The sequence below is a fragment of the Geospiza fortis genome, unplaced genomic scaffold (genome assembly GCF_000277835.1).
Source record: "Geospiza fortis unplaced genomic scaffold, GeoFor_1.0 scaffold403, whole genome shotgun sequence".
In the NCBI taxonomy this organism is placed as follows: domain Eukaryota; kingdom Metazoa; phylum Chordata; class Aves; order Passeriformes; family Thraupidae; genus Geospiza; species Geospiza fortis.
The window spans coordinates 1,663,888-1,677,620 of NW_005054336.1; the positions used below are offsets into that span (position 1 = coordinate 1,663,888).

Here is a 13,733-nt window from a genome sequence, read left to right on the forward strand (position 1 = left end):
ATTTTTTAAAGTTATTTCAATATCCAGACATGCTGTAAGGACTCCTCATGGAATTAATTCAATTGGTAACTTGACTTTGAAGAATAGATAGATAGATAGAGAAATAGATAGAGAGATAGATAGATAGATAGATAAACTTATTAGATTAAAAAACACTAGCTTAAAGGAGCAGTGCTGTTGCAAACACAAGCAAAGTTAATGAATGTGGGAAAACAGGTGGCTCGTGGCAGCAACTGAGGCAGGACTTAACACTCATATAATCTTAATTCATTACCTTAAATTCAGGATTTGCAATATGGATTTAAATTATACATTACTAATTTTTCCCCCAGGAAATAATCACTTCAGTCCACAACCAAGGTGATGGTGCTCAACAAAGGAACAGGGCAGTTATTCAGTATTTTTGTTATTCTCACTGTTCAGAGGGTGGTCCTCCATCTGCCTCAGTTCATACTAGCTTCAAAATGTATTTTACAGAACAGAGAATTTTCATTTACTTGTGGGATAGTCTATTGCACTCCATGGCATAGTATCTGAATAATTCTCAAACATTAATGAATTTATTTTCAGAACAACCCTTTGGTTCATTTAATTGTAAGCCATTTTACAAGTGGGAAGCTGAGGCACAGAGCTAATAAGGTTAAAAATACCTGTTCATCCTGGGTTCTTCTGAGATGCCTAACGCTGTTTCTCCTTACTATTCAGCAACATGCAACACTGTATTTGTTCAAGTGTACTTCCTATTGACCTATTGTGGTTATGAAGTACTTCACTAAATCAGAGCATACCTCTGTGGGGTAATGAAAACACACTTCTTCTGGGTCAGCTGACACAAGTGTAATCCTGTTGCCATTGGCAGCAGTGAGGGTTGGGTTTAAATTCATGGGGATTACAACAAAAACTCAAGCTGTCAAAATGAACTGAGAGGTAATTACACTAAGTTTTCTGGGGCTAAAACAAGAAACCTAATTCTCCAACTTGCAAAAGAGCAGTTTAACAACCCATATTTTCATTAGATACAACAGCAAACTATGCCCATGTATCTAAACAGGGAATGACTAATTTACAAAACTATAGCTCCAGACTTTTCCTCCAGGAGCAGTGGTGGGGCCAGCAGGCTGCTTTCCCTCCAGCTCCTGCTTTGAAAGGAGCTGTTCCTGCTGGCCAAGGCTGAGCAGGCCAGGGGCACCCAGCCATGGCCCATGCTGAGCCTCACCTCACTGACAGCTCATCTTGCTCCAGCATTCCATCTCTGGGAACACTGCTCAGGGTACTGGCAACTAACACATCTTCCTGGAGACCCTCTCCACATGAGCACTCCAGGGCTGGGAGCTATTGCTGTAGAAGACAGCCACCATTTTCTCCCCTTCCCTCCCTGCCCACACAGACAAGGAGGAGGCCTAGGCTTCTCTGCACAGGCTCATGAATGGTCCTCCCCTTTCTAGGATCTGTTGTTCTTTGAGGACACAGGTCCCTGTTAGCAGAAATGACATTCAAACACAAAAAAACCTACCATGTGCAAAACCCAGCTGGAAACAGCCCACAGCAGAGCTGTCTCCCTTTCGCTCTTCCCCTGTCCTTCTCTGCCTCTGGGCTTCTCCAGCCAAGTATAAATATGGGGGTTTCACTTTTACTATAGACCTCAGTTAATCTGATTTTTTTATAAAAGATTTCTCCATCAGAACAGACATAACATTAGGATCCAGTTCTCCAGGACAACTATCAATCACCAGTCTTCTTTACTGATTTGCATTTTCTATCCTTGTCTCATGGGAATCTTCCTTGTATTTACTGTTCTTCACCCCAGCCTCATCATTCCAGCTTTTTCCTACCATTTTCTCCAGGTTCCCATATACAATTTACCAAATTACATTTCCTACTCTCTTCATGTTGAAATCAAGTGAGGTCTCAGGATCCAGAACAAGGTCACTGAGATAACTGGAAGGTTAATTTTCACTCTAAGTTTTGGTGTTTAAGTGCCTTCGTGTGCCAGCATATTACGGTGCTGGCAGCATCACTAGAGGAAAAGTCTGCTCTGCTTCAGCAGCTCTGGGGAGGAGGCAGGCAGGAAGGCAGGAAGAAGGCAGGCAGGCAGGCAGGCAGGAAGAAGGCAGGCAGGAAGGCAGGCAGGAAGGCAGGCAGGCAGGAAGGCAGGCAGGAAGGATTCAGCAGTCCTGGTGGCTCCATCATTGATCCAGCCAGTGGCTTGTCCAGGCTCCTGGAGGCATCACCTAGGCTTCTTGGAGGTACCTTTTATAGACAGGTTTTCCCCACCCTGGAGCTAAGTTTCTTGCTCTGTGCAAAGAAGTCATCATGCACAGTTCATTCTTTCAGACCTTTCTGAAATTCTTGGCCTGCCCCCCTTTCCCAATTCTCTGTCTCATTCCTGCACTTGAGTTGTACCTGTACCTGTGCTTATCTGTAGGAGCCATAACAAGGATGTTTGTTCCAGAAATGTGCTGCCCTACCTCCACGTGGCCCCTTCTCCAGCCACATATTGTTCTTTCTTGAAGTTTGTTATTAACAACAGTTCTTGGCTGGCTCTACGGTCTATCAATGTTTGAGACAGACACATCGGTATCCTTATCTTCTAGGCTTCTGCTGGAACCAAACCTCTGTTTATTCCTTGCTTTATTCCTTTCTTACTGATTATTTAAGACCATACACAGAACAGTAATCAGTGAAGAGCTAAAGTAGGCACCTAGTTGAACTGCAGTCTAATCCCATCTGCTCTGCTGGAGGCTTCCAGTGCATCTGGGTGAGATCAGGGAAGAGGATTCAACAGAATTGCATCCCAGTCCTATGGCTGCACAATGCAGTCCTTCCTTTCTACTGTCTAGACATCCCCTGGTTACCTACTTTGGTCTTAAACATTAAACATGACTTAAACATTCTCAGAACATTAGCGAGGGAACACTCTGGGAGGTTGTTTGAATGGTTGTTCACAAAACTTGGCAGCAGACTTTCTCTGATTGGTGCACTCTAGAGGTGCAACCCCCACACTCAGTGATGCAATCTTGCCAGAGAAAAAAATTCAAAAATCTGAAAAATTGACAAGTTTAGCTGCTGAACTCTAACAACTCTCCCTGGAGTAAATAAGCAAAAACTGACTGAATTTTTAATAGCAGCTGATTAGTTAGCCAAACTTTCACACTTCCTTCCTGACAATAGTGAAAGCCGTGCCCTGACGTGCTTATCACTGCTGCCAAATGGCAAGTCCCTGCTCTTGCATGGGAGCTCCATTGATTCTCAGTAACACAGTAACTTAAAATAGTGAATACAGACAAAGCACTGTCTTTCCCTCATTTTATTCTCTTAAACAGCAGAAAAATTTCAGCAGAATTCTAATATGAAATGGAATTCTTCAATCTAAATATTTCAACTAGCATCTAAAAGGGATCTTCTAATGGGTCCTTCCTATCTAGCTTGTGGCTAAGAGTGCCAAATGTGTGTTTCTGGCAAATAGATGGATGGCCAGACAAAGATATATGTTTTACACCCTTATGAGCCATCTGGCCACAAAAGAAACACTGAAACTTGAATTTTGTCTCCCACTACAAGTATTCACTTGTCATCAGTCCACTAAGAGGGATGATACTGTGGGAGAACACCTGTCTACATCAATTTCTTGTTCCCTTCAATCCATAATTATATATCCCTGGGAAAAAAGGTTCTGAATTTCATACCACAGGCACCTCCAAGTAATTACTTTACTCTAAAATTACATTAAAAGTATTTTGTTGAGGTTTTTTGAATTTTTCTGTTTTAAAGAAAGCAATATATTTTAATAATCATGTGTTGAAAAATTTTATTAAACCATCTATAAATTTAAGAAAATATTTTAAAAGGTTTTTTTTAATATTGAAAACCACCTTCTTTAACAAAAAAGCTCACTCTTAGTCATTCAACACCTGACATGTCAAAACACGAGAATGAGTGTGCAATGTTAAGGCTAAAAGGGGGCAGCTCTCACTGTGACAGATTAGTTTCAGCAACATCAGGAGTCACAACAGAAAAGCTTCTTGCATCTACTTGCATGAGTCTTATACTTAGCTTACCAACCTTACAGCTCAGGAATTGCTTCTTCTGCGGTCTGTACAAAACCAAATAGAATCAGGGGATCATGCCCTCATGAAGTATCTGGACTGTATAATAGCAATAATTATAGAGCAGTATTATTAACAATCAGCCTACATTTTTCACTGTGACAGATTCAGTGCACTATGGAATCCAACTTTTAATTGAAAAATAGTCAAACTATAGCATTGCTGCTTGCAAAGATAAACTTTTCATTTGTACATGGATGCAGTCTTGTCTCAGTCTAACGCAGCAGCTTTGAGGAAGATTGCCCTCATCTGTCTCAACTGTTCTCTATTTGCTAAACATAACGCCTCAAATCTCCCTGAGACTAGAGAGCAAACTTGAGAGAATCTCAGCCTATGTTTTACTTAGCGTGGAATAACTGCTTCCTTCAAGCATGATTTAAAACAGCCCAGGAGGATTCTCTTTGGATCCCAGGAACTAACATGCCAAAAATCAGTGTTGGAAAACTGGGTACGTACTCTGAAGCATGAGATTAAATTTAAAGTAATTTATATTTAAAAGACTGATGTATCATATAGAACGTTTATTTATATAGAAAATAGTTACTACAACACATTGTTCTATGCTGTGCTTAAAAAATCCCAAATTCAGATATTGCAACCTTTGATTTGCATAGACATTAGTATGTGATGTCCTCTCTATATATCCCAAGATACTGCTAGATTGATGCTGCAGTAGTGGATGTCTTATTATTTTCTAGGTAAAAACACCACTTTCAACTCTAGCTTTTAGGGGCCAGTCAACAAATTACAACTCATAAACTGAGATCTGAATTTGCAAAAGGGAACTACATGTGAAAAACAGCTGCTAAGGTTGCATGATGTGATTGTTGGGAACAGTCAAATCTGCATTTAGAGACATATCAATCTAGAAAATTTATCACAGAAAGAAAAATTCAGACAGAAAAAAATGTAATACATTAAATTACTTAGATTACAAGGATGATGTTTGAAATTTTTGCTTAATCTCCTCTCTTTTAAAATGGAGGATTGCCACTAACAAAGATTCAATATTTGTGCACAATTAGAAATACTGCCAACTAAATCCAAGGGCTGTTGGAATGCCCTCACAGACAGACCTCCATAAAGGTTTCTCCCTACAATGAATGTTAAGTACGTGCAGATTTGACCTTCTCAAGTTAAGTAAAAGTGAGACAAAAATAGGAAAAAATATTCTGATTGAAAGAGAAATGTTCATCTTACTTCTGTGTATTTTTGATGCACACTGCACACAAACACCTCAAAGAATCACCCAAATTTTCGCTCAGTTAATAACTGAGAGAATCTCCATGTATTTAAGTGGAATTAGGGCAACTGACAGAGCAATTCTTTTTGCAATAACTTGGATAGCCAGTAAGTGCTCCTTGCATTAGGCCTGCCTGAGAAAGAGACAATTTTCTCCACAGCAGCCCTCCCAGCACTGAGCTTTGCACAGGTAGCTAGAAAGGTAACACAGCAGTGTTTTGCCTGCTGCTGAGCTGTGCTGGCACAGTACCACAGCTGTCTCTCCAACATTCCCACCTCAGCAGCAGGCAGGAGGCAGGCAAGATCCTGGCAGCAGACATCTTTGGTCAGTCTGGGCAGGACAGCTGACCCAGAGTGACCAAAGGGATATTCCATATCATATGAAGTCTGCTCAGCAATAAAAGCAATGAAAGCTAAGAGAGAAAAACTGGGGGGGCACCCGTTCTGATGATATTTCTCTTCCGGAGCAAACACTGTGTGTACTGAAGCCCTGCTTCCTGGGAAGTGTCTGGACATCACCTGCTGACAGAAAGTAGAGGATAAATCTTTTGTTTTCCTCTGCTTCTGCACATGGCCTTACTTTTGCTTTATTAAACTGCCTTTATCTTGACATGGGAGGGTTTTTTTCTGTCTTATTTTCTCCTTTCTTATTTTCCTCCACTCTGTCCTACTGAGGAGGGGAATGATAGAGTGGCTTGGAGGGCACTTGGCTTCTAGCCAAGGTCAACCCACCACACTCCTCCAGATGTCATCCTGGAGAAAGCAGTGCACAGCTATCTCGCATATTTGTCTCTGGGACAGGTGGCAATAAATTTCTACTTCTCTGCTTTAATTTTGATAGTCAGACAGGAGACAGGCATTCATTTCACAGTGGATTCCTTTTTGTCAGCATTTCAGAATATTAGCTCTTTCACAGTCTTCCTAAAACTCAGCCTTAGTTCAAATTTCATGAACACCAGCAGTTGGTTCACATAAAGGTCAGTTTCCTAAGTTTCATCATTCTCCTTTGTATTGATTCACTTTAGTCACACAGAGAAGATCCAAGCTTACTTCTGCTTCACCACAAAATGTTTTGGATGTTACACAGTGGGGAAATGTAACAAGTCTGAACTGATCAGTATGTGAAAACATGTTAAGGTAACTTATGTGGAAAATTGGACTGATGCTGCTTTTACAGCTAAAATCCACTAAAGCACAAGAAAAAAGAGTGACATTCCAACGAGACATGCATTCCTACTAATTATCAGGAATCAGGGTGGAGGAACTTCAGTTAGCATTTAATACATCATAGCTCTCTTTTCAAGTCCTAGATCTTCTTGCATGGATGCTAATTTAGAATTCAGAATAAAGTAAGACCTTTAATGATTAAACAATTAATATTTACATAGAAAAGTTATTATAATAGGTCAGTAGTATTACACAATGAAAAATGCTTTTTCAGGATCTGATACTGGACTGTAATACTGCTAATGTCACTAAAAATTAATTTTAAAAACACCTGAAGTAACCTTTACAAGAAAGTCTAAATAGATTTATGATGGACTTGCAGGATACAGGATGAGATCCTTCCTGGATCCTTACCCAGGAGCCAGACATGAGATTTTAAATAATACATATGGTGTCTGCATGGAGGCTTAAAGTACAGTTGCACTGCAGCCAACTTAAAGGATCCAACACTTTAGGAAGTGTTAGTTTACTTGTGTCACATTATATTGCAATCTCCCATGTTGATATCCCTTATATGTTAATTACCACAGCAGCAGCCAATGTAATCGCTCATCAGTGGTGGCTCAGTGCCAAAGATTCTCCTGTGGTTCTCGAATTTCTGTGCACTATGTTACTGAAAAGAATCCTTGCTCCTCCTTCACTATGCACAGCGAATACCTTTGTCTTCCAGATACCTCAGCTATTTTGTAACTCTTACAAAACATCTGTGCAACTACTGCAGAACACTTCAGGTGCTGACAGGCTATCAAAAGGGACTTGCTAGAAGAAATCAGCAGGGTCATCACCAAGAAAGAAGAGAGTCACAAAAAATTCAGATAAATGTTTTGATGTAAACAGTGAGAGGAAAAATACAGTAACAGGGCTGAGAGTGCAGAATAGACATGAATGGGATCAAAACAGAAGAGCATAAAATGAACACAGGAGAGGTTAGAGAAAGAAAGAAACTGGATTTGGGCTTCATTCCCCACAGCTAAGTTTGGCTACTATTGAAGCCAAGAGAGGGAATAAAAATGCCTTTTGCTATGAGGGGCAGTCAAGCCTCTGCCAAGCCTAGACAACTTTTACAAGGAACAGAAGGTGTTGAGATTCCCTTAGACACATAACTGAGTCTCTCTTTGTGCTGGAAAGATGCAAGGTTTCCTTGAGGAGTGGGAGGAAAAGGAAATGCCTTCTACAACCAGAAAGCAGAAGGAAGGCACAGGATTCTCACCCTGCAAACAGCTCCCCTGGCTCACTTGGGTATGACATTGCCAGGAGGTGAACAAGAAAAGCATGTGCTGTAACTACAACTCTTCAAAAGCCGTTCAGTGGAAAATATCACGCTGGCTCTTATCATGTATGCTTATATTATAGCAAGATTGTACTTCTTTCAGTTGAGTATTACCTTTAAGAAAAAGGTGAGATCTATATGTTTATACTGAATCTAAAAGCAATCTCCTTTACAAACTAAAAACTCTCATGAAAAGTCTGATACTTTTTCTTATTCAATACAGCACATTAGCAATCATTTAAAAAGTATAGACTTAAAGCAGTATTGCTGATCAAATATAATACATTGCATTAGAAATAAATTCCATATTAAAATAGGGACTTTTACTAAAGAATTACCTTTTTTTCAAATAAATTACTGAAACTTTTGCATTATGAAAGCTCTCAGGCAAAATTAATGGTTTTGTTTTGCAAATTAATTTAGATATTAAAAAATCATATTTTCAACCAAGATCTCAGTTACTCAGATTAAATATTAACCAAAAGCTGTCTTCTGCTTAAATAGAATTTAGCCTTTGAAGTGTTTTTATTAATCTCTTCTGATGTAGGTGCTTGAAATTCTATGAAAGTGCTGCTGCTACCAGTTCTGTGCATCACTTACTGTAATTTATTTTCAGAACATAATTCTATTTATAAATGAAAATCCTATTAAAAGAAGACAAGAAAAATTAGTCCTAGACTTTGCATTGGTAGAGTAGAAACAAAATGAGCGGCCTAACCTGAAGTGACATTTACAAATTACCTGTTAATTTAAACTGGGTTGAAGGATGACAGAGTTTAGTCGGACTGACAGGAAGTACCGAAGGAATGACAGTTGGGCCTGTAGTGGCCATAAAGCTCCCATAGCAAGCACATTTATCTGCCTCTCTGGGAAAACCTTCCCTTGTAGTAAATAAAATATTTGTAAAAATATTTACTTCATGGCAGCCCAGTGACTGAACATTTTATAGAGCTGAACTCCTCCCCCACTCTGCATCCCCTTCTTTTATTTCTCATTTTTGCTAAGGATAAGAGCCCTAAGATGGCCACCTGCCTTTAGTCACATGGTTGATTCATCACCACCCCCCTAAAGCTAAACCACATGATTTTCTTAATGAAAATGAGACAAGAAGTGACAAGGCTTGTATCCTTTAGTTGCTTCAGGATAACATTCATGCCCTGAGACCAGTTCCTTTGTTCGCTAGACATTCTTTGAACAGACACGATTGCGTATCAAGGCCATGCACTGCCAAATATTTATAAGGATAATAATAGCTGCTCTCACTCCACTTACAAATAGCACTGAAAGGACTCAGAACAAAGTGCTAAGAGTCTTGTTATTTATTCACTTCTGAAAACCAAAATGTTTTCTGAAGGAAAGACTCCAGTGTCTTACACTTGAAATACTTTCCACGTGTACAAACTTTTATAAAATATTTAAGCTACAAATGGAATATTTGGGAGTCTTAAAATAATCCAGTGACAATTATTTAGGAATATGTCCCTCTTATGACAAACAAAGGACCACACCAGACAGCTACTGAAGCTCTTTTCTCCAAGGGAGCACCACATGCATGTGGAGATACATATATCCAGGCACGTATGCAGGCTATCATAAGGCGAACTCAGGTCACACACAAAATGCTCTGGTGCATGCTTAATGAAAAACATTTCTGTATTTTTAAAGAGCAAGCTGTATTTTATGTACACATAGCAATGACTGAACATAAATTTAAAATGTTATACTGTGTTATAGGGATCTCAAAAAGCAGCATCTCTTGGGCCAGGCTGCCATGGGCTGCCCCTCACCCCAGTGCACCATGCAGTCCAGGGGCAATGCTGGACCCACACTCTGCTTTCCCTTGGGGTCACAACCTGTGCTGATATAATGCAGCTGGGGATCATTATAAACATGTCTCTACAATCACACAAAAAACCATATAAATCCCTCCATGAACATGAGTGTATTTATAGATACAGACAAATGGTATGTGGAGACTGTGTTGCTTTTCCAGAGCAAAGACATGATTTCCCATAACCTCTTCCAACCAAATTCAGAAGCCCTCATTATAATGCCATTTCCACAAACCTTGCTTTTGAAACTGACATTCTAAACACAGAAAGGTCAACAATAACCAAGCCTGCGACACCAAACAAACTCAAAATTTCTGTAGGTTGGTATGGAAGACTTGCCAGCAGGTACCATCATCTTGCAGTAGACATTTTAAATGTAATTCATTTCTGATTTTTATTCTTAGCATGGGACCCTTGATTCTTTTTCTTTTTAAATAATGGTTTGACAGGGATGTAATTTTATACCTACTGTACAAAAGATTTTCCTTATTTAATAGTAGAATATAAATTCTGGAAGCAAGAAAAAAAATCTTATTATTATGGAAGAATAGTAAAATAAGATCCACAGTACCATTATTTTTTTAAATTAGACATTGTACCTTAGTCAAGAGATCCAAATATAGACCATGGTTTGGCCTGTAGAATGTCATTGATGAAAAATGGTTCTCAAATTCTACTTAAAGAGTCTAAGAGGACACAAATAATATTTTTATTTTTCTCAGGAAAAGGAGGGCTCCTGCAATACATAAAAGTTTTGAAGCTCTACTGATAGTGGGAGGAAAGTAACAAAAAAGAGTAAAATTGGAAAAAAACCCCAACTGAGTTACTATATTTGATGTGCTAGCCACAGACTTCCTCCCTCACTAAAACTGGTTAGGGTTCACCTGCCTCACAGAAAGGAGAAATGACCAGTGGGAGTATCCAACTACAGAGTAAGAAAGATCTTTACTTTGGAGATGTTCAATACAATGAGAAGAAACATAACCCCGTCTGCAGCTTGACTCTATGATATAGAGAGCTTTCATGTGTCTTCATGCATCTTTCATATATCTTTGGAGAGACTGCCTTCCATTTAGATTTGGAGATAGAACTAATACACAGCATTTTATTAATTCTCTCCCACACATCTTTGCCCAGAAAACCGTGACTACCTCTTTGACCAATCACAATTATTTATCCCAGTTTATTAAGTGTCCCTGTACTGCAAGACTGATACTCCTGCCCTTACTCAGTGTATCAAGGACATATGATAATGATAACGATCAATGGTATTTTAACACTGCACAAAGGCCAGGATGTCAATTCCATTTCTTCATTAGAAAAAAATACTATTGATTATTAACTAGAGATAGCTAGAAATGAAGAAATGAATAGGCAGATTACCCAACTACCAATTACCTGCAAAGACTTAGTCAGGTATTTGGGATGCAAATTACTTACATATGGTTCTGGGGGTAGACTTGTTCAATATTCAGCACCATTATTTTGATTGGTTGTATTACAGGAGAAGGAATTTAGGGCTATACTTGCACCAAATGGAAAGAAAGAAGTTATTTTTTAGTTTAGTCATGTCTACTTTCAAACCATCACACAAAAAGTTCTCTCAGAGCTAGTCCAATGAACTGCAGCAAACAGAGCTAATACTCATTGTGCCTTGGGAGTCATTATGTGTTAGTCAGTGACTGAATAACATCAAATCCTCTACTGAAAAACTCTGGTCTCTTCCAAGTGTCTGAATGCTACTCTCGCACCCCTGAGGCTCCAACCACAGGGTTCACACCGTATGTACTTACCTCATATGATCCCTGTCTAGAGAATCTCCCTTGTTTTTGTACAATCAAAATATCAAATTGCTTTCTACACATGCAAAAAAGGTAAAATTCACTGCTGCCAACTGGAGCTTATTCTTAAAACTGCAGAAATTCATACCTTTCCCCTTCTTTTCTTTTTTTTTTTTTCATTACCTACCTTCTACTGAATTTTAGAAAAGGCAATTCTGATACCCTGGCAGAAAAAAATAAGATCGACAAAGCACTTTGCAGCTCAGACTGCTGCTTCAGGAGGTCATGTCACTAGATATGAAGTATTTTATGTAGGACTCCAACCAGCATTCGGAATTTCCTGATACCTCTTACCCCAGGGAAAATGGGTGCCAGCAATAAGTCAGGTGTCTATACAATTACAGAAGATTTTCTTATTCCTTGTTTGCTAAATATACAATTATCTTTGGAAAAAGCTCCCAAATGGTTTTAAAAATTTCATTCCACATCCTAAAAATATCACTGCAAATCTAATGCATACAGCTGATGTACCTTCATCAGAGTCCTTCATTTTCAGAGAGAATTTACATTATTGGAATCCTGTTCTCTGTCCCTCTGGTAACTGAGCATCACAGTGCTGATCATTCAGAGCAAAGGAGAATGGCTTGCATGCCACCCTAAAATCCTTCTAGCTTTGTCACAGCTATAGGACCTGAAGGAGGAATTAATTCAGAGAAATCCTTTGGTCTGTGTCTCACAGCCAGCTTAGACCTTACAAAAAGAGGTAGAAGCAGGAAAATTGTATTCCTTTCAATTCTGCATCTCGTAGTGATGAGATATCTTGAGGAGCATTGCAGTGTTTTCAGGCTGCCAGGTAGACATCAGGTAAAACCAGGAAGCTCTTACTTCCTTACTAGAATCACAGTCTGAGCATAAAAATTATTCAGATGTTTAAATACATTCTCTAAGCACCACTGGGATTTTTGAAAATCACTGTTCTGTTGCAATAGCTTCACAAAAGTCCCCAAATTTCTACTGGTAACAAGGCTGAAAACTGCTTAAACATGTGAAGCAGTTCGGTGACTGATCCACAGCTGGACCTGACAGCCTTCAAAAAATAGACACCTGTCCATCAGCTCAAAGGAGTTCATCAGATAGCAGCCTGTACAGCACTGCCCAGCCCACACAGCAAGCTGGAGCCTCTGTGTTGCTGCCACTCAGCCTAGTGAATGAAGACATTGCTGTAATACTTAGCACACGCTGTCGATTCCCCTGTGTGATTTGCAGCAATGACTGAACTCAGGTCTCCCTCCTCCCAGGACCCACATAAGATTATCAGTGGCAAGTCTCTCTCAGCAGTGCTCATTGAGGCTGTTCTATTTTCTTGAAATTGCTTAAACATTCTTTGGGACAAAGAAAGACGAGGGATGTGTTCAGGCTGACAGCCAGAACAACCCCTAAGACCCAATTATTCATTATTGCACACCAAGTTTCCCCTGCATCATTCTGATCATGCCACACAGCTGCCATTTACTGGGGCCACAAGACATAAGAGCAAAGCAGAAGCATCAGGAGGGAGGCATGTAAGGAGCAGCAACAACAACAAGACACACTCTGCATAACAAGAGCAAAGTTATCAGCTGCATACCTGCAGTGGCCATCCCAACCAAAGGCAGTGGCCCCCCAGAGATGCATGGAAACTTAAGGAACGAAGAAGATAGGGAGCACTTTCCTTTAGATGCCATAAAACCTACAAACCAGAGTTGAAACGTCACTTGTAAACTTCCTGTTTTAATCAATCATAGATAAACTGCAGAAAAAATACATAAAAGGAAGGAAGGAAGGAAATAGGGTATCCACAATAATTTGCTGATCATTTGCCATCTTCTTCTTCTACAGAGGCAGCTTAAATAAATGTGCAAAAGTCCAAAGAATGCACTTCCAGGAGTATGGTGTAGTTTTTCAACCTACTATTCACACAAACTAAGGCAGTATCTGCCAGAAGTAAAACTTTCTTTCAAACGTTCTTTTAAATAATGCTGTGTTCTTTCCCCTCTTTACTTAGAGGAGGCTCAGATTGATGGGTTTGCTGATTTCCAGAGGGATCTTTTAGGTTTTGAACCAGATCCTTATTGCTGCTGATAACACACACAAGAAAGCATACAATCATTTTATTCCCACTGGTATACGTGAGACATTTGGAGTCTGTTCCCAGCTTTGGCAATAGCTCTGTGCTGTTATGACATCAGCTTCATTATCATGGCCACTTTCATTTGATTCTTTCTAGCCCACAGGG

The 13,733-nt window shown here is 39.5% G+C and overlaps 1 long non-coding RNA gene across 1 annotated transcript in view; it reads right to left on the minus strand.

The window, feature by feature from the left end:
• Positions 1-13,733, minus strand: part of LOC115947984 — a 487,803-nt gene that overhangs the window by 303,562 nt on the left and 170,508 nt on the right. The window lies entirely within an intron of this gene.